We start from the raw sequence: 24,491 nt of genomic DNA, 5'->3' as shown, positions 1-24,491 counted from the left end.
AGAGCAATGAAACCAATATGTTAGAAATTTTAAATGCTAATTGAACACTGCAAGTTATCTCTCCCTGGTGTTCTACTGGTTAGGATTTGGTGCTTTCACCACTGTGGCCTGGGTTTGATTCCCGGTCAGAGAAGGTTCTTTTAAAGGGATACTGTCATGGGAAAAAAATTTTTTTTTCAAAATGAATCAGTTAATAGTGCTGCTCCAGCAGAATTCTGCACTGAAATCCATTTCTCAAAAGAGCAAACAGATTTTTTTATATTCAATTTTGAAATCTGACATGGGGCTAGACATTTTGTCAATTACCCAGCGGCCCCATGTCATGTGACTTGTGCTTGCACTTTAGGAGAGAAATGCTTTCTGGCAGGCTGCTGTTTTTCCTTCTCAATAAAACTGAATGTGTCTCAGTGGGACATGGGTTTTTACTATTGAGTGCTGTTCTTAGATCTACCAGGCAGCTGTTATCTTGTGTTAGGGAGCTGCTATCTGGTTACCTTCCCATTGTTCTTTTGTTTGGCTGCTGGGGGGAAAGGGAGGGGGGTGATATCACTCCAACTTGCAGTACAGCAGTAAAGAGTGATTGAAGGTTATCAGAGCACAAGTCACATGACTTGGGGCAGCTGGGAAATTGACAAAATGTCTAGCCCCATGTCAGATTTCAAAATTGAATATAAAAAAATCTGTTTGCTCTTTTGAGAAATGGATTTCAGTGCAGAATTCTGCTGGAGCAGCACTATTAACTGATTAATTTTGAAAAAAAATTTTTCCCATGACAGTATCCCTTTAACAACACGTTTTTCTATATTTGTATGTTATTGAAATAATACATCATCTCAAGTTCACCCCTTTTAAATGAATACAAGTGTACATACATACATACATACATACATACATACACACCCTCATATCAACCTATATACATGCAAACTATTTATAATAATATCTGTACTAACTGTATATTTTAGTATCACAATAGCCTTGGATATTATGTTTGTCCAAGAAATAATCAGCATTAATAGAATCTGCCATCATAACAACACCCAGCAGGGCATTCCACAGCATCACTGTCCTTCCGTGCAGAACCCCCTATTCCCCCCTTTCCTATAGCCTAGAGGGATGGCCTCTGGAAAATTAATAAGAAAGTCCTAAATAGAAAGATTAGTAATAAAAAGTAACAGTCCCCCAGGAATCATCCCTCCTAACTGTTGGTTATACGCTGGCCCTGTTTGGTACCATCTACTCATAACCAATATGTGAGTTATGAGGATGTGAATCCTTTGATAGAGGGGATATGGCTCCTTTCCTATAATCCTTTTCCTATAATCAACATATTTGATTTGTTTCCCCCCTGCAGAGTCCAATTAAGGTTTTTTTTGTTGACCTAAAACCACATGTTTCCAGTGTTAACCCTTTGCACTGCCTGAGCAACATGGCTTTGGATGACATGGTCTATTTGGAAAACATCTGCCATGACCTGGAGTTGCTGCGGCCACAACAAACCTCTATATGATCACGGTGAGCTACAACAATTTATGAGCGTGAAAGTGGAGACAGAAAGCACATGCCATTAATATGCCCCCATGTTACCCTTTAAACCTCACAGTACTGGGTTACAGTATACAATTACTCTAACTTTCACAAAAGCTGCCCTGACTTGCCCAGAAACATACATAATTTACAAAGGAGCTTATGAAACTTATGTATCAAGCAACATTGGCCCCTGAACTCTGGCAACAAGACATTATATTTTTTGAAATGTTATACCTAATGACATTTTCTGTTCTTCCTTATTGGCGTTACCAATTTAACATTGAAAATGAACTACAATATCCCTCTTAAAACTTAGCATAGAAATTATTTATAAGCACCAGAACCATAAGATGTAATACAGATTTTTTTTATACACCATGTAATACAGATTTTTTAAACAACATATTACATATGTTAAAATACCCTATATAATAGAAACTGGTATTGGTGGTGCCCCTCAGGCTGATACCTACAGTCATATGAAAAAGTTTGGGAAACCCTCTTAGCCTCCATAATAATTTACTCCAGTTTCAACAAAAAAGATAACAGTGGTATGTCTTTCATTTCCAGGAACATCTGAGTACTGTTGTGTTTGCTGAACAAACATTTTTAGTGAAGCAGTATTCAGTTTTATGAAATTAAAGCAAATGTGAAAAACTGGGTGTGCAAAAATGTTGTAATTTTGCTAATTTGAATGTAACTGCTCAATACTCATTATTGGCAAACACCAGATTGATTGGATTACCCTGTTCAGCCTTGAACTTCATAGGCAGGTGTGTCAAATCATGAGACAAGGTATTTAAGGTGGCCAATAGCAAGTTGTGCTTCTGTTTGACTCTCCTCTGAAGAGTGACAGCATGGGATCCTTAAAGCAACTCTCAAAAGATCTGAAAACAAAGATTGTTCAGTATCATGGTTTAGGGTAAGGTCACACCTGGAGGAAGGATACAGAAAGCTAGAGGCTTCAGAGGTCTCAGTGGTTTAAACTGTCAGTTTCAACTGTAAGGAATGGAATCAGGAAATGGAAGACCACAGGCACAGTTGCTGTAAAACCCAGGTCTGGCAGGCCAAGAAAAATGCAGGAGTGTGAGAATGACAAACCAAAGATCACCTCCAAAGACCTGCAAGAACATCTTTCTGCAGATGGTGTATCTGTACATCGTTCTACAATTCAGCGCAATTTGCACAAAGAACATCTATGTATGGCAGGGTGATGAGAAAGAAGCCCTTTCTGCACTTACACCATAAACAGAGTCGCTTGTTGTATCTAAAAGTTCATTTAGACATGCCACAGTCATTTTGGAACAAAGTGCTTTGGACCAATGAGACAAAAATTTAGTTATTTGGTCATAACAAAAAGCAACTGGTGGAAAAAGAACACCGCATTCCAAGAAATACACCTGATACATACTGTCAAATTTGGGGGAGGTTCCATCATGCCCTGGGGCTGTGTGGCTAGTTCACTGACTGGGTTAATGTCAAGGGTCAGATGAATTCAATCCAATATCAACAAATATTGGATAATGTTCAAGCATCAGTCACAAAGTTGAAGATACGCAGGTGTTAGATGTTCCCAGATAATGACCCTAAACACACTTTGAACTCTACAAAGGCATTTATGTAGAGAGAGAAGTACAATATTCTGGAATGGCCGTCACAGTCGCTTGACTTGAACATCAAGGAAAATCTGTGGGATGATTTGAAGCAGACTGTCCATGCTCAGCAGCCATTAAATTTAACTGAACTGGAGAGATTTTGTATGGCCAAATCCAGACACTCATCAAAGGCTATAGGAGGCTGTTACGTTTGCAAAAGGAGCTCAACTAAGCATTGATGTAATATCTCTGTTGGGGTGCCCACATTTATGCACCTGTCTAATTTTGTTATGATGCATATTGCATTTATCTATAAAGCTCCAAATTATGGGAAGGCTATCCCCGATATACTCCATTTTTTCTAAATAATCCAAATTTTTAAAAACTGTTTCTTTATTCTTTGTAATAGTAAAACAGCACCTTGTACTTGATCCAAACCAAGATTAAATCAATTAATTATTAATTAAATGAATTAGGCAGAACCAGCCTATTGAGTTTGTTAGAGTTAAATTGATTATTAAGCAGATTAAATGTACAGGTATGGGATCCATTATCAGGAAACCCATTATCCAGAATGTTCTGAATTATGGCCGTCTCCCATAGACTCCATTGTAATCAAATAATCCAAATTTGTAAAAAAAAAAATTCTCTATTATAATAAAACAATACATTGTACTTGATCCCTACGGAAATATAATTAAACCTTATTGTAAGCAAAACTAGCCTATTGGGTTTATTTAATGTTTCCATGATTTTCTAGTAGTCTTAAGGTGTAAAGATCCAAATTACAGAAAGACCCATTATCCCAAAAGCCCCAGATCCCAAGCACTCTTGATAATAGGTCCCATACCTGTATGAAGAAAATTGGGGGGGGGGAAAAGCAGCAACCAAAGTGGGGCTCAAACCCACGACCCTGAGATTAAGAGTCTCATGACCTACCGACTGAGCTAGCCGTGTAACCACATAAAATAATGCACTATACAGTACATACATTAAAAAGGATGTTCAACTTTTTTGGTTTAAAATCAACATGTCACTGTTTGACTGTTTTGCATTAATATATGATCCTTGGCCCAGGGATAAAATGATCAGTCAGATAAGGCCCAGCAAATGGGCCAAAGATATGCTTATTAGTTGACCTTTCCAAATGAGTAATTCTATCAGGATATGGTCAACTTGACTTTATTGTATTGTATTACAATTTATTTCTGCTTTCTCTGTAAATGAGAAAGAAAAATCACCAACAGACTGTGAAACAGTGCCCCCTGAGATGAGGATTGGCATTATGAAAATTATTTCCCTATAGCTTATTTTCCATTACATGACTCTACAGCCAAATGGCTTTCCACAGTGCCATGGCTCCTCTGCTCCTGAAGAGTGCTCAATCCTGTGGCATACCTAGAGGAAGCAGACCCTGAAGCTATGGGACCCAGAGTCTTCTAACTCTGTTTAAAGCTGGCCATAGATGTTGAGATTTTTAAAAGATCAGATCCTGGTCGTGAGACCACGATCTTCTCGAAACGATCGTACGATCGTATGAATTTACCATCAACTAAAAAGACCAATTTGCCAGGAAAACAAAGGGGAGCTGCCTGCTTGGCCCTGCAAATATAAATAGATCGCACTGGTGCCGACAAAGATTTTTTGACCCGGCCGATCAATTTCCTGACAGATGTCGGCCGAAAAATCGTAAGATGTACGATCGTTCGAATCCCACTAACCACACGATAATTTCGAAGGATTGGTCGGACTTCCCTAAAATCGGTCGTTCGGCAAGAAGAATTGTCGCGTCTATGGGGGGCTTAAGGTGGCCATAGATGTTACAATTATGTTCTTTCATGGAAAAGATCTTTCCAAGAAAGATAGTTCATTTCAATACACATAGAATTCTACCTTTCTCTGATGATTCAGCACTAACAATGGCAGATGTTCGGTGCCTTCAAAGGCGCTTGATTAAAATTTTACATCCAGCCCAATTTACGAGCCAACCGATATCCAAGTCTTCTGCCAATATCAGTCAGCTCACCTCCCACCATACACTCACCGCATATCATGCAAAAAAAATTTTGTACAATATTATCTGTGTGTCTATGGCCACCTGTTCGGTTCCCGGGGGGGGGGGGTTTGCGGGTGCTTTTTTTGAACTTCACAGGTGACCCATGATTATGGGTGAATGCTCTGGAATTCATAGCAAAAGTGAGGGAAAGATCATTTGCCTAAAATCACCTTCATCATAGCCAGGGGTCTACAGGATCTTCCTGTAGACCTTTAGCTGGTGATCAGTAGATCTCAAGACACTGTCAACAAACAGCTTGTTTAAATCACCCTCTTGTTTCATTGTTTTCATTCAGATAATATATTACATTAAAGTTACATAAGAAATGGTTGTTGGTTAAATATAATGTTATACATTATTCCATGGAACAGAATGCTAACAAAGCTTTTATGGACATAGATCATAATGGGAAATCATTACTAAAAGTAGACCTCACATTAATAAAGTATGGGCACTCCTGTTCTAGTGACTTGCTCTGTAGAAAAGGCCACAGAGTGGATTTCATTAATAAATGAGTAGGTGCTATTTACCCTTTCTCAATAGACTGTTTTTCTCACTGGTTTCCTACAATTCTTTTACTTTTAGCTACCTTGTGCTAACCAGCAAGAGGAAACCTCCCCAAGCTGCTTTCACTACTACTTCTTGATAATAGTAAACCTGACACCTGTCTACAGTCCCCGCCTTCTTTTAAGAGAATTGAGTTGACCCAGCTCTGAAGTTGAACTCTCTAGTCGAGAGAATATGTTACAGGGACGTCCCCGTAGGCCATTGGATCGTATACCATTTGTCACTACATATAATAGTATAAGTCCTCAGATAGCAAATATCCTTCGCAAACATTGGCGGGTACTGAGGGACGGGATTCCAAATATCCCGAGTTTTCAATCACCTCCCATGATGTCGTATAAAAGGGGTCGTACAATTGGGTCATCTTTGGTGCAATCTGATATTGGGGGAAAAAAAGACATCCAGTCGCTACTGCAGTCTAAAAAGCACGGTACTTTTCCTTGTTTGAGTTGCAATTGTTGCACGAATTGCCTTAAAGGCCCCCATGTTTACCATCCCAGAAAAGGTACCCCGATAAACATCAATGGATACTATACCTGCCTGACTATGTTTGCTATTTATGTAATAAAATGTCCGTGTGGATTCTTATATGTAGGACAGACCACTCGCCAGGTCAGAGATAGAATTAGAGAGCATAAATCTGCTATAAAAACGAAAAAGGTAGATCAAGCAGTTGCGGGCCATTTTGTGGAGTTGGGACATGGGATACACCAGCTCAAATTCCAAGTGGTTGACCATGTCCCCCCACTACGGCGTGGGGGTGACAGAGCGAAAAGGCTACTCAAGAAGGAAGCCTCTTGGATTCGTCGCCTCGATACTCTCACGCCTAATGGCCTTAATAGAGAGTATGAGTTACATACTATTTTATAAAAAAGATATCTGTGTTTTTATAGTATTTTTTATTGTTGTGTTTTTACAGGTAATTGATTCCAGCACATACTATTGAAGAAAAGCTGAATAACTTTTGTGCCAAGTGGCCACAGTTAAAATGGATACAAGTATGCTTTATACTATATGTTAATTGCTGTTACTTTGTTGCAATTTTGTCAATAGATGGCGCTGTTTTTACTTGTTTAAAAGGAAATCTTTGTGACCAGGTGTGTTAGCTTGATAAAGAGCCAGAGATGGCTTGAAACGTTGCTATTGTTGGTCTGTGCCATGATTAAATAAAGGCCTTTTATCTTATCAAGAAGGTGCTGTTCTCATCTATATTGAATTGACCCAGCACAGAACCAGGACCTAGAGCATGTTGGCAGTAGTAGAAAGCAGGTAAGTCTGCACCCAGTTTTCTACTCTTATCCCACCCAATAGGTTCCAGTTCAGATAACTCAAATGAAAGCATTAATATCTGCTGTAAACCTTTAATTTCTAAACTCACTCCCCCTCCATTTGCACTATTCATAGATTTCCTGAGGACAGATTTGAATATCGCAGCTCTGATAGTCTAACTATGAGTTGACCTTATGTATATCATTGAAACATATGTGAAGTCAATTGAAATGGTTCAAAATTAAACTTGCCTCCATCTTTAAGGTTACTATGAGATCAAACAAGCAAGGGGGTTTATATAAAGTCACTTTTCTGCTAAAACATCCTCAACTTTGCTCTGAAGGTTTTTGCTTAATATTGAAATCATTGTTTGTTGGTCAGATCCCCAACATCAATGATATGTAAATTTCTGGACCAGGTTGTGAAGATATTGATTACTCCGATATAGGGTTGCCACCTTTCCATATGTCTGAGGCCAGGCAGGGGGCGGGGCAGTGACATCACATCATGGATGTGAACATGATGTATGTGGGAGTGGTTGTGACATCAGGGGGCAGGGCTTTGATGCAGTGATCGTGTCAATCATGGCAATCCTACCCAATTTTCCTTATTTGGAAAAGCGGGCAGGAAATTTTGACATGGGCAGCCCTTCAAAATACTGGGTTGTCCGGGTCAAAACCGGACAGGTGGCAACCCTATCCCAATATCTGAATCCCAAATTGTATGTCCTCAATGAAGTAAGGTTGCAATTCCAAAGTAAATGTATGTGGGAACAGATACACCAGTGAAGAAAGTATGCTGCTACATTGTTTATTTAACATGACATGTGTTATCCCAACAACAGTTTTTGTTTCATTCCCAACTCAGCAAACCCATTCTGTATGGACATTGCTCTGTGCATGGTGAATTATTGTGCTGAAATGGGGTCGTAAGAAGCATAGTAATTGATATTATTTTTTTTCCGCAATAGTTCCCTTTTAAATAACACTGCCTTAATATTAATCAGCCTTTATGGAACATTGCACCCTCTGACAAAAGGGCACATGACAAAACTTAAATGTTACAGTGATTGCCCGGGGTATGCAAAGCTTTAAAATCTGACAACAATTGCTGATTGTTTGCAATTGGTTACTAATTAAGAGTACAAAGTAACTCCAGCACACGTAACTTGCTCAAGGGATTGCTCCCGTGTTTAATGTCAATCCAACAATAAAACCTGACGAAGGGGCACGCCCCCGAAACGTTGTATTGTTGGATTGACATTAAACACGGGAGCAATCCCTTGAGCAAGTTACGTGTGCTGGAGTTACTTTGTATTCATTAAGTGTGGAGGGGCCATCCTCCTATACCCCAGGCACCGTACTTAATCGTTTGGAGAGGCCAGGTGTGCGTGTGCAAATTTTTGCCTAATCGTTACTAATTAAGAGTCAATAGAAGATGTTGCCCTGTTTAGTGTAAGAAATAAAAATTTACATATTTAATTACTAAACTTAAAAATTATGCAAAAAGTACAGGTGGAAAAAAACTGTTGGTTAAGGATGGCAAAGGGAGTCAGAAAAGAAAGAAAGAAAGCATCCATGCTTGACAAAGGGGTTACGCCCCGAAACGTTGCATCGGCAATAAATGAGCAAGGGGTTTCCCTGCTAGAAGCAACCCATGCTGTGCCAGTGTTTTCTTGCTTTTCTTATGGATGGCAAAAACATACCAACCAGAAACAGGTTGATCCTGACTGGCAAATGTTAGGCACCCGCAAGTGATTGTATTTACTTACCTGTCTCAAAATGAAAACTATTAACTTTCAACTGAATTAATATACAATGGGGTAAACCGAAAACGAACAATCAAACAGGGTAACAAGAAAATGCAGCGCCCAAACAGGGACTTGAACCCTGGACCCTCAGATTAAAAGTCTGATGCTCTACCGACTGAGCTATCTGGGCTCTCGCTATTGCTGGTTTGACACTTTGTTTCACTGAAAAGGATTAGTTGTTGTAATATACAGTATGTGTCTACTGGTATAAAGTAACTAGCGACGAATGAATCTGACCCTTTTCGCTTCGCTGAAAAATTACCATTGAAGTCAATGGACGTTAACATTTTTTTTTACTTGTGACAATTTTTTACTTGTGCGACAATTTTTTCTCCCTCCAAAAGCATTAAAATCAATGACCATTTTTTCTTATGGCGACTTTTTTGTCTCTGTGACAATTTTGTCGTGGCTAAATTTTCAGCAGTGAATTTTTGCCGCAGTTTCGTGAAAAAAATTGAAGGTGGCGAAGTGTGAAATCTTGCCACAAATCCATGTCTGAAAAATAAATTTGCTCATCACTAAAAGTAACCCTTTTTAAACCAGTCAGTAGCTTTCTGGACTACCTAATCCATATCTACCAAAAATCACAAGAATATTGATCACGTACATTTAAATATCCCAGAGTATTTCATCTGAGTGGCCTCTCTTGATGAGTATTTTTGAAGAAAACGGATCCGCACACACAGATTGTTGCAGTCGGGGAGTATCCCCTTTTATTTGCCACCAAACATTCAACGTTTCGGGGGGGCACACCCTCCCTTCATCAGGTCGATCCTGATGAAGGGAGGGTGTGCCCCCCCGAAACGTTGAATGTTTGGTGGCAAATAAAAGGGGATACTCCCCGACTGCAACAATCTGTGTGTGCGGATCCGTTTTCTTCAAAAATACACGTTGTTTGGGTGGCCCGGCCGGGTCAACGGAAGGACGCACCACTACTGCAGGATTGGTGAATTGGAGGTGTGCGGTAGGAATCTAAAATCATTGCTCTCTTGATGAGGCTAAGAAAGGTCACTTCCCCTTCCCAAAAGCACTTCCCATTGAATAACATTTAATTGTCAAAATTAGCACTTACTATTAACCTTCTTCCTACATGTTAAATCAGAGAATTTGTGAGCTTTATTTACAGATAAGAACTTATTTTAGAATTACCTATGAAAACACTAAGTTACTGAATATATTTTAAAATCTACTATTTATAGTAAATTTTTCTGATTTATGTGGAATGGGATCAAATCAAATTGTGCGCAGAAACAGGGACTTGAACGGTGGACCATTAGATTAAAAGTGTGATGCTCTACCGACTGAGCTAATTGGGCTCAACATTTAAGTGTCAGGGCTGTGAAATAACAATGTTGATTGTACTCATTTCTGTTCCCAGTGTACTGTAAAGGGGTTACAGGGTGTTCTAGTACAGCAGGGCAGACAGGTAGTGATGGGCGAATTTATCCGCAAGGCGCAAATTCGTGGCGAAGTTGCGCGATTCGCCGCCAGCGAATAAATTCGCAAAACGCCCGCGAAAATTCGCAAAACGCCCGCGGAAATTCGCAGAAAAAAATCAAAAACTGGCACCGGCGTCAAAAAACGGGCGCCGGTGTCAAAAAACAGGCGCCGGTGTAAAAAAAACGGGCGCCGGCGTCAAAAACGAGACGCCGGTGCCGTTTCGCGAATTTTTCACCGTATCACGAAATTCGCGTATTTTTTGGCGAAGCCAAACGGCGCAAATTCGCCCATCACTACAGACAGGTTGAACTTTCTCAAAAAACAAATATATATGTAAGGTCATCCATGTACCCCTCAGGCTACTGTTAAACTACAACACCCAACAGAGCCATACTTATCAGGATTGAACAATATAACAGGATGACTGGGGAACTGGCAGCTATGCTCTCAATCTCAGCGAAGCACCCCCGCTCCAGGTGTAGGATATATGCAAATCACAGAGAGAGCTGAGAGAAAGCAAACGAAGAGGCAGAACTTGCTGCTAAGTGCTCTTTATTGCACACAACATGTTTCGGGCCCAAAGCCCTTTATCAAGTGTGATAAAGGGCTTTGGGCCCGAAACATGTTGTGTGCAATAAAGAGCACTTAGCAGCAAGTTCTGCCTCTTCGTTTGCTTTCTCTCAGCTCTCTCTGTGATTTGCATACTTATCAGGATATTGAGATATGTATAAATAACATATAAAAAGGATTTTTAGTGTTTCCAGACTGGAAATTCTGGCAAATGCTATAAGATATGATAGAGCAGGGATCCCCAACCTTTTGAACCCGTGAGCAACATTCAGAAGTAAAAGGAGTTGGGGAGCAACACTAGCATGAAGAATGTTCTTGGGGTGCCAAATAAGTGCTGTGATTGGCCATTTGGTAGCCCCTATGTGGATTGTTAACCTACATTGAGTCTCTGTTTGGCAGTGCACCTGGTTTTTATACAACCAAAACTTGCCTGGAATTAAAAAATAAGCTCCTGCTGTGAGGCCTCTGGGAGCAACATCCAAGGGGTTGGAGAACCATATGTTACTCACGAGCTACTGGTTGGGGATCACTGCCATAGAGAGACACTATGGGTGGGGGGGGGGGCGACTGAAAGCCATGCTTGTTTCTGATTTAAATGTTTAATGACATATGCTTTATATTAATCTCATTGTTTCTGCAGATGTAAGCATACTACTTCCAGTATTGTTGCAGACTCAAGGGGGAGGAACACAATGCCAGATCCCACCCACTTTGCCCAAAATGGTTTGCTCCACCTCTTCTTTTTCCAGATTAATGCAGTCTGTGAATTTAAAGAGTGCCGGTTATTCCGCATGACTCTTCCATCAGGTAAGTGTAATGTTTTTATAGCTAACTCACTTAGATGAAATTTAAAAGCCCATAACAATTAGCTTAGAGAAGTTAATTTTACTGAGAATTTTAATGATACAGTTTTAAAAGAGCCGAGCCAGGTAGGAGTCAAACCTACAATCTTCTGATCCGTAGTCAGATGCGTTATCCATTGCGCAACTGGCCCTCTTGTTGTGGGAAGTGAAAGGTTATCTAGAAATTACTTTGCTCCACCTAAACCTAAATAAGACTTTTTTTTTTTTAACATTCAACTTTTTCTCAGTCTCTGTCCTTAGGGTAAGGGAAAATGGGCAGGTTCGGGGAGATTAGTCACCCCGGCAACAAATTGCCTCTTCTTCGGGGCGACAATCTCCCTAAACTGCCTTCCCCTACCTTCCCGTCGGCTATAATGAAAAATCACCAGCGGGATAGCACTCAAAGTGCTTCATTTTCTGAAGTTGCCCGAAGTTTCCTCGTGAGGCAACTTCAGGCGACTTGGGAAAATGAAGCACCACGATTTTTCATTATAGCTGGCTGAAAGGTAGGGGAAGGCAGTTCGGGGAGATTGTCACCCCAAAGAAGAGGCCATTAGTCACTGAGGCGACTAATCTCCGTGAATCTGCCCATGTGCCCATTAAAGGGGTTGTTCACCTTCAAACAACTAGTTGTTTTCAGATAGTTAACAAATTTTACCAATTACTTTAAATTTTCTATGTGTGACCGTTTTTGTAATATTGAAGTGTTAAGTGTCATTTTTCACCCACTAAAGCAGCTCTGGAAGGGGTGTCGCCGACCCCAAACTGTTCTAATTTGATACTATTAGTTGATACATTTCTTATCTTGTCCCTGCTACGCAAAATCTCTGGGTTTCATTACAGGCAGCTGTTTGAATTGATACAATAGTTGCTAATACTCCAGAGACGCTGATGAGAAATGTATCAACTAAATGTTGCAAAATTATAGCAGTTTAGAGTCTGCACCTGAATCTTCTGATCCATAGTCAGACGCGTTATCCATTGCGCCACTGGCCCACTTAGGGTTGTTTTTTAAAAGGCATATCTAGATATTACTTTGCCCCACTTAAAGGAGAAGGAAACCCAGTCGGCGCAAAAACCCTCCCCCCCTCCCGTGTGTTGCCCACCCTCCCTCCTCCTCCGTGGCCTACCTGTCCCGCTGGGCAAATGACCCTAACTTGTTACTTACCCTTCTGCGCAGGTCCAGTCCACGGAGTTCACAGGCACCATCTTCTTCCACGCGATCTTCTTCCTGCCATGACCGGCATTTTGGCGCATGCGCAGTAGGAGGATTTTGCCAGTACGGATCTACTGCGCGTGCGACAAAAGTCACAAAGTTTTCCAATTTCACTTCGTGACTTTTGGCGCATGCGCAGTAGATCGTACCGGCGAAATGCTCCTACTGCGCATGCGCCAGTCAAAGCAGGAAGAAGATCGCTTGGAAGAAGATGGCGTCGATGAACTCGGAAGACTGGACCTGCGCAGAAAGGGTAAGTAACAAGTTAGGGGCATTTGCCCAGCGGGACAGGTAGGACAGGGGGGAGGAGGGAGGGGAAGCAACACAGGGGAGGGTTTTTGCGCCAACTAGGTTTCCTTCTCCTTTAAACCTAAAACATTGTTATTTACATTTGATAAATCACTTTGGAAAAATTTGCAGAGAATAAATGCCCATAAGTAAAAACGCCCATTGACTTTAATGCCCATTAAGCGCCCATTGACTTTAACAAGTATGAGGCTGCATCTGCCAAAGAGACCCTGAAAAGTTATTAAAAGAGAAACTGCAATCTTCTGATCCGTAGCCAGACATGTTATCCATTGCGCCACTGGCCCTGTGAAAGGTTATCTGCAAATGATTCACCTCTGCCTAAACCTAAATAAAACTTTTTGTTTTTTTAACATTTATTAAAGCTTTTACTCAGTCTCTGTCCTAATGGGCTCCCAGTAATCATAGGGTCTGCTTCATTTATAAAAGCACCAAGCAAGAACAAAAATTATAAAAAAAATAATTGATCTGATTTATACTCTATATTAATCATGACTCCAGGGGTGCTTCGCCAATGAGGCGAGTTGAGGCTGTCGCCTCAGACGGCAGCGCCCCACTAGGTACCAGGGGCAGCAAAAATGCTGCTCCTGGTACTTTAAGAGCGAATTTTCGGAGGGGGGGGGGCAGCAGAAACTGCTGCTGCCTCAGGCAGCGGAGGGGCCAGGATCGCCCCTGCATGACTCTTCTATCAGGTAGGTGTAGTGTTTATGTAGCTAACTGAATTATAGGATATATAAACAGCTTAGTGAAGTTAATATTACTGAGAATTTTAATAAAAGGATGATACAGTTTTAAAAGAATCAAGCCAGGTAGGAGTTGAACCTATAATCTTGTGTTCCGTAGTCAGACGCGTTATCCATTCCACCAATGGCCCACTTAGAATTGACTGATAAAAGGCATATAAATATTTTCTTAGTGGAGTTAATAATTCTGAGAATTTTGATGTACTGTTTTAAAATAGTCGAGCCAGGTAGGAGTCGAACCTACAATCTTCTGATCCGTAGTCAGACGCGTTATCCATTGCGCCACTGGCCCACATCAAAGCGTTTGCAGTATATCTATATATTACTTTGCGCTACTTAAATTTTAATAAGACATTGTTATTAACATTTGTTTAATCACTTTGGAAAAATTTGCAGAGAGGAAAGCCCATAAGTAAAAACACCCATTGACTTTAATGCATTTGGACAAAAAAGTCGCCATAAGTAAAAACGCCCATTGACTTTAATGCATTTGGACAAAAAAAGTCACCATAAGTAAAAACGCCCATAGAGTTTAATGCATTTGGAGCGAGGAAAATTGTCGCACTTAAAAACATCCATTGACTCAATGTGTTTCTCTAAATTTTCGCTGTTTTGCTAATTTTTCGGCGAACCGAAATGGAACAGATTCGCTCATCACTATGTATAAACTAATAGCTTAGTGGAGTTAATAATTCTGAGAATTTTGATGTACTGTTTTAAAAGAGCCAAGCCAGGTAGGAGTCAAACCTACAATCTTCTGATCCGTAGTCAGACGCGTTATCCATTGCGCCACTGGCCCACTTAGGGTTAATTAGTAAAAGGCATATTTAGAAATGACTTTGCCCCACTTAAACCTAAATAAGACATTGTTATTAACATTTGTTAAAACTGCTTATCAGTCTGTGTCCCACTGGGTCTCCAGTAGTCTCAGGGTCTGATTATTTTATAGTTAAGGTGAATATATACAGGCCTATAAAAACTGGCAACAGACCAATTCAGCAGCTTATTATACAGTGTATGGGGCCCTCCAGCAGGCTACCCTAACCAGGACCTTACCAAAAACCTGCCCAAAAATGTTGATCGTGTGGATTTAAAAACCCTTTTGGATTGAGGATCCATTAGTTCTTTATCTCATCCAATTTTCATTCATACATTCTATCTAAAGGAGGATGAAGGTGGCCAGAGATGCACCCAGAGATCTTTCGTATGATAATAGATGCATGTGTGGTGGGAGAGAAGGCAATCGATATCTGTAAAAAGCCTTGTATATCATCTAGTCAATCAGGCAGGACTGAAAATTTTGATTGAACATTGTAACATTAATTCCGAATAATAAGATCTGACCTGACCTGTTTCACCAAAAATTAGCAAAATGAAAGAAATTCTACAAAATGCTTTGAAAACAAATATTTTCAACCAATTTACTCCAAAACGTTGGAGAGCAACATAGGAAAGCACAAAGTTCTGGGGGTGACATGGGTGACAAATATGGGCTGTAATTGGCTATTAGTAGCCCCTATGTAGACTGGCAGCCTACAGGAGGCTCTGGTAGGCAGTGCAAATGGTTTGCATGCAACTAAAGCTTGACTTCAAGCTAGGAATTCAAAATAAGCACCTGCTTTAATCTCACGGAGAGCAAAAACCATTGGGTTGGTGAGCAACATGGTAGGCAGAACACACAGTTTTTATGCAACAAAACTTGCCTTCAAGCCTGGAATTTAAAATTGTGCACCTGCTTTGAGGCCACTGGGAGCAACATCCAAGGGGTCAGAGAGCAAAAAGTTGCTCACGAGTTACTGGTTGGGGATCACTGCCTAGAGTTACATCCCTAGTAAAACAAAATTCCATGACAATAAAGCTTAGTTTAACCTTCTTAAAGTCAGACGCATTAATTACACTATTGCAACTTTCTGATCTTATCCTGTCTTGATTGATGCTCAAAAATGCAGTGTTGTTGCATACACCAGGTCCCACCCACCCTTATTCAAAAGATTTTGCTCCACCTCTTTTTTTCCCCCCCACAGATTATGTTATGTCATTCTGTCAATAAAAGGAGCACCAGTTCTTGAGTAAAACTCTTCAATGAGGTAAGTACATTTGCAGTACAATGCTAATGCCTATTGAAGAAAATATTACTGAGAATTTGGAATGATAATAAAAGTACTGAGCCAGGTAGATCTTCTGATCCGTAGTCAGACGCGTTATCCATTGCGCCACTGGCTCACGTTGGAGTCAAGAGGAGATGTGTCACAAGAGATTACTATTATACTTTTATTATTATACTATTATATAGAAATAAGTTATTATCAATTTTACGATGAAAAACTGGAAGTTCCTGTCTTTTGTAACTTTTGCTCCTTGGTTTGGAAGTGTCCAGTGGTGTAACCACGAGGAAGCAGAGTACGCAGTTGCGGGGGCGTCCGGGAGTACAGGGGGTGTGGTGACAAGAGGGGGGGGCGACTGAAAGCCATGCTTGTTTCTGATTTAAATGTTTAATGACATATGCTTGATAGTAATCTCATTGTTTCTGCAGATGTAAGCATACTACTTCCAGTATTGTTGCACACTCAAGGGGGAGGAACACAATGCCAGATCCCACCCACTTTGCCCAAAATGGTTTGCTCCACCTCTTCTTTTTCCAGATGAATGCAGTCTGTGAATTTAAAGAGTGCCGGTTATTCCGTATGACTCTTCCATCAGGTAAGTGTAATGTTTGTATAGCTAACTCACTTAGATGAAAAGCCCATAACAATTAGCTTAGAGAAGTTAATTTTACTGAGAATTTTGATGATACAGTTTTAAAAGAGCCGAGCCAGGTAGGAGTCGAACCTACAATCTTCTGATCCGTAGTCAGACACGTTATCCATTGCGCCACTGGCCCACATAGGAATTGCTTATAAAAGGCATATTTAGATATTACTTTGCCCCACTTAAACCTAAAACATTGTTATTTACATTTGATAAATTACTTTGGAAAAATTTGCAGAGAATAAAAGACCATAAGTAAAAACGCCAATTGACTTTACTGCCCATTAAGCGCCCATTGACTTTAACAAGTATGAGGCTGAAAAGTTATTAAAAGAGAATCAGCAGTTACTAAGATAATTTACTGAATACAATTTCCCTGCTCACAAAGAAAACTCCAGGGGGACAGATAACCCCCCCCCTTGTTGATAGGAGACAACCTTAAATTAACACTTAGGGCAATGGTAGACAATATGATTAGTTAATCACAACAATTCTCTTCTGTAAATGACTAATTTCCTCTAAATATTTTCCTGACAGAAATAAAGTGAATCGCTATTGGTACAACATATGCGTCGCTTCGACTTTCCGAAGTCGCCCACGTTGTTTGACTTATCTCCTTATCTACAGCTTGCAGTATATTGGTTAGACGGTGCACTCCAGGGGCCCTCTTAGAACAGAATTGCTTGTTTCCAATTCAGCATTTAAAACAAATTTCCATTATTCAAACATCTTGGTACACCAAATTACCCAGCGCCATGAGGTCTGACGCGTTTCGTGTCACTGCACTTCATCAGAGAATCTTATCTACCATTGCTCTAAACTGTTTTTTGGGATGTATCCCATGTACGTAGTGGCAGGTATAGACAAATTTGTAACTTAGAAGGTAAAAAAAAATCTGACAAAGAAAATGCACAACAGCACAAATCTCTCTCTGCTTTGATTTAGTAATCGCTTTACTTAAAGCTGAGAAGCTTTAGTTCAGTTTTAACCAGAATGGTCTCTGTAAGTCTGGTCATCAGGTGGCAGGGGCCCCCTTATAAGTTAAAAATAAATTGGGGCCCCAAAAAAAAATTTAAAAAAAAAAAAGTTTTTGGAAAAAAAAAAGTGGCAGGGCCCCCTTACAAGTAAAAAAAATTGGGGCCCCACAAAAAATTTTTTTAAAAAAAAATTAAAAAAAAAACATTGGTTTTAAAAGAATTGAGCCAGGTAGGAGTCGAACCTACAATCTTCTGATCCGTAGTCAGACGCGTTATCCATTGCGCCACTGGCCCACTTAGACTTGACTGATAAAAGGCATATCTAGAAATTACTTTGCCCCACTTAAATCTAATAAGACATTGTTATTTACATTTGATAAATCACTTTGTTTGTGTAGCTAACTGAATTTTGATATATAAACAATTAGCTTAGTGAAGTTAATATTTCTGTGAATCTTAATATAAGGATGATACAATTTTAAAAGAATTGAGCTTGGTTGGGGTCAAACCTACAATCCTCTGATTCGTAGTCAGACACATTTTCCATTGCGCCACTGGCCCACGTTAAAGCTTCTGCAGTATATCTATATATTACTGTGCGCTACTTAAATATTAATAAGACATTGTTATTAACATTTGTTTAATCACTTTGTAAAAATTTGCAGAGAGGAAAGCCCATAAGTAAAAACACCCATTGACTTTAATGCATTTGGACAAAAAAAGTCACCATAAGTAAAAACGCCCATTGAGTTTAATGCATTTGGAGCAAGGAAAATTGTCGCACTTAAAGGACCAGTAACATCAAAAAAATTTTACAAAAAATTCATTAGTATACAACGAAAAATAAACACCTTGACAAATTAAACTTGTAAATTGCAAAGCCTTTGTTTAGAAATAACTTACCGAAATTTTACTTCCTGTCCTCTTCAAAACAGGCGATACGGCGACCATCCATCCCCGGCTATTCTAGTGACAGCTGTGAAGGAGGCTAAGGCTCCGCTCTCGAGTGCTGGCTGGTGGAGCAGGGTTTGTAGTGGGGTTCCCGATGTGCTCCGAGCCTGCCAGTGCCTGAGTGCACCTCACCTTCCCAGGCTAAAGACCACGATTTGTACTTTCGTGCTGCCTCACAATGAAGTCTGTGTTTTACAGTCGCTTCTTCATCCTCCTTCCTTGGGTGCTGATTGTGGTGATTATAATAGACAGTGACACGAGGAGATCCCCAGGCTCAGGCAGAGTCCCCAGCGCTTGCTATTACCCCTACTGGAACTGGAGGGTCGGACGCGCAGCTCTCGTGAGACCCCGACCCAGTGATCCCAACGCTAACCCGGGGCTGAACTCTGCCCCTCACAGGAGGAAGAACGAGACTGTGCTGCCCATGATCTATGCCATCACCCCCACCTACAGCCGCCCGGTGCAGAAAGGAGAGCTCACCCGCCTGGCCAATACCTTCCGCCTGGTGCCGCGTTTACATTGGATTCTGGTGGAGGACTCTGTGCACTCTGTGCGGGCCCTACATCTGCTCCCCAAAAAGGCAGTGGAAAAAAAGGATGGGGAGCTGCGGATGCTGCTGATGCCCCGCTTCCCGCACTGCTCGTCTGCTAAAGACCACATACAGGTGACTGCTTTTGACTCCTGCCCCAGCCAAGAAGCGGCTCACCAGCACAGAGTCCTCCACCAGAATCCAATGTAAACGCGGCACCAGGCGGAAGGTACCATTTTCGTTGTATAATAACGAATTTTTTGTAAAAAAAATTTTGATGTTTCTTGTCCTTTAAAAACATCCATTGACTCAATGTGTTTCGCTAAATTTTCGCTGTTTTGCTAATTTTTCGGCAAAGCGAAATGGGACAGATTCGCTCATCACTATGTATAAACTATTAGCTTAGTGGAGTTAATAATTCTGAGAATTTTGATGTACTGTTTTAAAAGAGCCGAGCCAGGTAGGAGTTGAACCTACAATCTTCTAATTCGTAGTCAGACGCATTATCAATTGCGCCACTAGCCCACTTAGGGTAAAAAGTAAAAGGCATATTTAGAAATTACTTGGCTCCACTCAGGGCCGCTCCGGCCATGAGGCAAGGTGAGAATCTTGCCTCAGGCGGCATGGAGCGGCCAGTTACCAGGGGCAGCAAAAAGCCGCCTCTGGTAACTTTAAGAGCCGAATTTCCGTTTTTTAAAACGGAAATTCGGCTCTTCTAGCGCAGCGAGCGCAATAGCGCTCACTGCACTAGCGATGCGGCCCCTCCTCCACCTGCTCCGCCGCTGGTAGTTAGAAGAGCGGATCAGGAGGAGGGGCGGCATTGGGGCTGCTGCCTCAGGCGGCAGCAGCCCCTGAAACGTGCCTGGCTCCACTTAAACCTAAATAAGACATTGTTATTAACATTTGTTAAAACTGCTTATCAGTCTGTGTCCCAGGTGAACAAGGTGAACATATACAGGCCTATAAAAACTGGCAACAGACCAATTCAGCAGTTTTGTAACTTTTGCTCCTGGTTTGGAAGTGTCCAGTGGTGTAACCACGAGGAAGCAGACTACGCAGTTGCGGGGGCTCCTGGGAGTACAGGGGGTGCGATGACAAGAGGGGGGGGCGACTGAAAGCCTTGCTTTTTTCTGATTTAAATGGTTAATGACATATGCTTGATATTAATCTCATTGTTTCTGCAGATGTAAGCATACTACTTCCAGTATTGTTGCAGACTCAAGGGGGGAGGAACACAATGCCAGATCCCACCCACTTTGCCCAAAATGGTTTGCTCCACCTCTTCTTTTTCCAGATGAATGCAGTCTGTGAATTTAAAGAGTGCCGGTTATTCCGTATGACTCTTCCATCAGGTAAGTGTAATGTTTTTATAGCTAACTCATTTAAATAAAATTTAATTCATAACAATTAGCTTAGAGAAGTTAATTTTACTGAGAATTTTGATGATACAGTTTTAAAAGAGCCGAGCCAGGTAGGAGTCGAACCTACAATCTTCTGATCCGTAGTCAGACGCGTTATCCATTGCGCCACTGGCCCTCTTGTTTGGGGAAGTGAAAGGTTATCTAGAAATTACTTTGCTCCACCTAAACCTAAATAAGACTTTTTTTTTTTTAACATTCAACTTTTTCTCAGTCTCTGTCCTTAGGGTAAGGGAACATGGGCAGGTTCGGGGAGATTAGTCACCCCGGCAACAAATTGCCTCTTCTTCGGGGCGACAATCTCCCTAAACTGCCTTCCCCTACCTTCCCGTCGGCTATAATGAAAAATCACCAGCGGGATAGCACTCAAAGTGCTTCATTTTCTGAAGTTGCCCGAAGTTTCCTCGTGAGGCAACTTCGGGCGACTTGGGAAAATGAAGCACCGCAATTTTTCATTATAGCCGCCTGAAAGGTAGGGGAAGGCAGTTCGGGGAGATTGTCACCCCAAAGAAGAGGCCATTAGTCACTGAGGCAACTAATCTCCGTGAATCTGCCCATGTGCCCATTAAAGGGGTTGTTCACCTTCAAACAACTAGCTGTTTTCAGATAGCTCACAAAGTTTACCAATTACCTTCAATTTTCTATCTGTGACCGTTTTTGTAATATTGAGGTGTTAAGTGTCATTTTTCACCCACTAAAGCAGCTCTGGGAGGGGTGTCGCCGACCCCAAACTGTTCTAATTTGATACTATTAGTTGATACATTTCTTATCTTGTCCCTGCTACGCAAAATCTCTGGGTTTCATTACAGGCAGCTGTTAGAATTGATACAATAGTTGCTAATACTCCAGAGACGCTGATGAGAAATGTATCAACTAAATGTTGCAAAATTATAGCAGTTTAGAGTCTGCACCTGAATTACTGAGCTGCCCAACTGAAACTCCAGACACGAGCATTCAACGTTAAACTTAGATTTTGGAAAAACAGTAAAAAATAAATAATAGAAAGTAAATTAAAAAAGTCTTTATTTTGGGGGAATAGTCTAAAAGCAATTGAACTGAAAAAAGTATTTGGAAGTTAAACAATCTATGCAAAAAATATTTTGATTGGGGGAAGGTATTGTACTGGCCTCCTCCACCGCCAGTTGCACATATACTTGAGAAAAAATAATGGACAATACCTGTGAGTCAAAAGTGGGGTGTTCAAGTGAAGAAGGGCAGTTATTGACCCGAAATGTCTGATCATAACATTGTGTCATGAGCACTTCAATAAATCTGAGAACACCCCACTTTTGACTCACAGGTATTGCCAATTATTTTTTCTCAAGTGTATGTGCAACTGGCAGCACAGGTATTGGCAATTAATTTTTCGTTGTGGAAGGTAAACAACCACTTTAATATATTCATTTTGGAGTAGCAACATCCCTTGGTGTTTAATATTCATCTCCTTGTTTATTCAGATGTAAGCATACAACTTCCAGTATTGTTGCATACTCAAGGGGGAGGAAACCCAGTCAGTGCAAAAACCCTCCCCCCCTCCCGTGTGTTGCCCACCCTCCCTCCTCCCCCATGGCCTAACTGTCCCGCTGGGCAAATGCCCCTAACTTGTTACCCTTCTGCGCAGGTCCAGTCCACGGAGTTCACAGGCACCATCTTCTTCCACGCGATCTTCTTCCTGCTATGACCGGCGTTTTGGCGCATGCGCAGTAGGAGCTTTTTGTCGGTACTTCGTGACATTTGGCGCATGCGCAGTAGATTGTACCGGCGAAATGCTCCTACTGCGCATGCGCCAGTCAAAGCAGGAAGAAGATCGCTTGGAAGAAGATGGCGTCGATGAACTCGGAAGACTGGACCTGCGCAGAAAGGTAGGCCAGGGGGGAGGAGGGAAGGGAAGCAACACAGGGGAGGGGGGGAGGGTTTTTGCGCCAACTAGGTTTCCTTCTCCTTTAAACCTAAAACATTGTTTTTTAAATTTGATAAATCACTTTGGAAAAATTTGCAGAGAATAAATGCCCATAAGTAAAAACGCCCATTGACTCTAATGCCCATTAAGCGCCCATTGACTTTAACAAGTATGAGGCTGAATCTGCCAAAGAGACCCTGAAAAGTTATTAAAAGAGAAACTGCAATCTTCTGATCCGTAGCCAGACATGTTATCCATTGCGCCACTGGCCCTGTGAAAGGTTATCTGCAAATGATTCACCTCTGCCTAAACCTAAATAAAACTTTTTGTTTTTTTAACATTTATTAAAGCTTTTACTCAGTCTCTGTCCTAATGGGCTCCCAGTAATCATAGGGTCTGCTTCATTTATAAAATCACCAAGCAAGAACAAAAATTATGAAAAAAATAATTGATCTGATTTATACTCTATATTAATCATGACTCCAGGGGTGCTTCGTCAATGAGGCGAGTTGAGGTTGTCGCCTCAGACGGCAGCGCCCCACTAGGTACCAGGGGCAGCAAAACTGCTACTCCTGGTACTTTAAGAGCGAATTTTTGGGGGGGCAGCAGCAACTTCTGCTGCCTCAGGCAGCGGAGGGGCCAGGATTGCCCCTGCATGACTCTTCTATCAGGTAAGTGTAGTGTTCATGTAGCTAACTGAATTATATGATATATAAACAGCTTAGTGATGTTAATATTTCTGTGAATTTTAATATAAGGATGATAAAGTTTTCAAAGGATTGAGCCAGGTAGGAGTCGAACCTACAATCTTCTGATCCGTAGTCAGAAGCGTTATCCATTGCGCCACTGGCCCACGTCAAAGCTTTTGCAGTATATCTATATATTACTTTTCACTACTTAAATATTAATAAGACATTGTTATTAACATTTATTTCATCACTTTGGAAAAATTTGCAGAGAGAAAACGTCCATAAGTAAAAACACCCATTGAGTTTAATGCATTTGGAGCGAGGAAAATTGTCGCAATTTAATGCATTTTAATGCGTTTCGCTAAATTTTCAGCAAAGTGAAATGGGACAGATTCGCTCATCACTATGTATAAAATATTAGCTTAGTGGAGTTAATAATTCTGAGAATTTTCATGTACTGTTTTTTTTTTTTTTTTTTATTTTTTTTTTTTTTTTATGAAGTAAAAGAGTTATCCATATCACAGATTTTCATCTTTATCTTTACATCTTAGTTCAGATCATACATATATAAACCATCTTTCGTCTTTACTTTTACTGTATTTTTATATACATTACATACATAAGACTTGTCAACAGGAACCCGTAGACACAAGAAGAAGAAGAAAGAGTAAGAAGAAAGAGAGGAGAAAAGAAAGAAGAGAAAAAAAAAAAAAGAAAAGAAAAAAAAGAAGTGATAGTATGACACGTAGCCACTACATTTTATCCGTTGTATCCCGATAATATTTTCTCATATTCTTTTGACTCCTTGTTTATCATCCATAGCGCCCACGTTTCCATATATTTCTCTTGGCTCCTATTAGCATGTGCAATTAATTCTTCAATTTTCCTCGTAGACTCCACTTCCAATACCCACTCCCTCGCCAGAGGGGGTTGTTCAGATTTCCATCTCCTGGGGATCACTGCTCGGGCCGCTTGTACTGCATGTCTCATGAAGCTTTTCTTTATTTTTCTTATAGATCCTGGTAGAATCGACAGAAGCCACACCTCAGGTGTATCCGGTAAGTCTATCTTAATTACTTGTGATATGTATGTCTTAATTTGTTCCCAGTAGTTTCTGATGTTAGAGCATGTCCACCATATATGTAACATAGTTCCTTTATTTTTTTTACATCTCCAACATAAATCTGAGCTAGTTGGAAACATTTTTTTCAGTTTTGTTGGATACATGTACCATCTTGAAAGAATTTTGTAATTTGTTTCCTGGAGCTTAGATGCTATGCTCATTTTATGAGCTAAGGCAAATGTTTTCTGCCATTCACTGTCTGTGAAAGTTCT

General features: G+C 40.7%; 7 non-coding genes across 7 annotated transcripts; all 7 read right to left on the bottom strand.

Annotated features, from left to right (window-relative positions):
- Positions 1 to 8,884: 8,884 nt before the first annotated feature.
- trnak-uuu lies at positions 8,885 to 8,957 on the bottom strand. Its single transcript has one exon. It is a non-coding gene; the product is annotated as a tRNA-Lys (tRNA).
- A 5,206-nt stretch (positions 8,958 to 14,163) lies between these two features.
- trnar-acg lies at positions 14,164 to 14,236 on the bottom strand. Its single transcript has one exon. It is a non-coding gene; the product is annotated as a tRNA-Arg (tRNA).
- Positions 14,237 to 14,670: 434 nt separating this feature from the next.
- Positions 14,671 to 14,743, bottom strand: trnar-acg. Its single transcript has one exon. It is a non-coding gene; the product is annotated as a tRNA-Arg (tRNA).
- Positions 14,744 to 16,752: 2,009 nt separating this feature from the next.
- Positions 16,753 to 16,825, bottom strand: trnar-acg. The gene has a single exon. It is a non-coding gene; the product is annotated as a tRNA-Arg (tRNA).
- A 1,065-nt stretch (positions 16,826 to 17,890) lies between these two features.
- On the bottom strand, positions 17,891 to 17,963 carry trnar-acg. Its single transcript has one exon. It is a non-coding gene; the product is annotated as a tRNA-Arg (tRNA).
- A 2,649-nt stretch (positions 17,964 to 20,612) lies between these two features.
- trnar-acg lies at positions 20,613 to 20,685 on the bottom strand. The gene has a single exon. It is a non-coding gene; the product is annotated as a tRNA-Arg (tRNA).
- Positions 20,686 to 23,247: 2,562 nt separating this feature from the next.
- trnar-acg lies at positions 23,248 to 23,320 on the bottom strand. Its single transcript has one exon. It is a non-coding gene; the product is annotated as a tRNA-Arg (tRNA).
- Positions 23,321 to 24,491: the final 1,171 nt, after the last annotated feature.

This window comes from Xenopus laevis, chromosome 3S, assembly GCF_017654675.1.
Source record: "Xenopus laevis strain J_2021 chromosome 3S, Xenopus_laevis_v10.1, whole genome shotgun sequence".
Lineage (NCBI taxonomy): Eukaryota > Metazoa > Chordata > Amphibia > Anura > Pipidae > Xenopus > Xenopus laevis.
The sequence above is the reverse complement of the archived record's forward strand: the minus strand, read 5'-3'. Positions and strand labels throughout refer to the sequence as shown.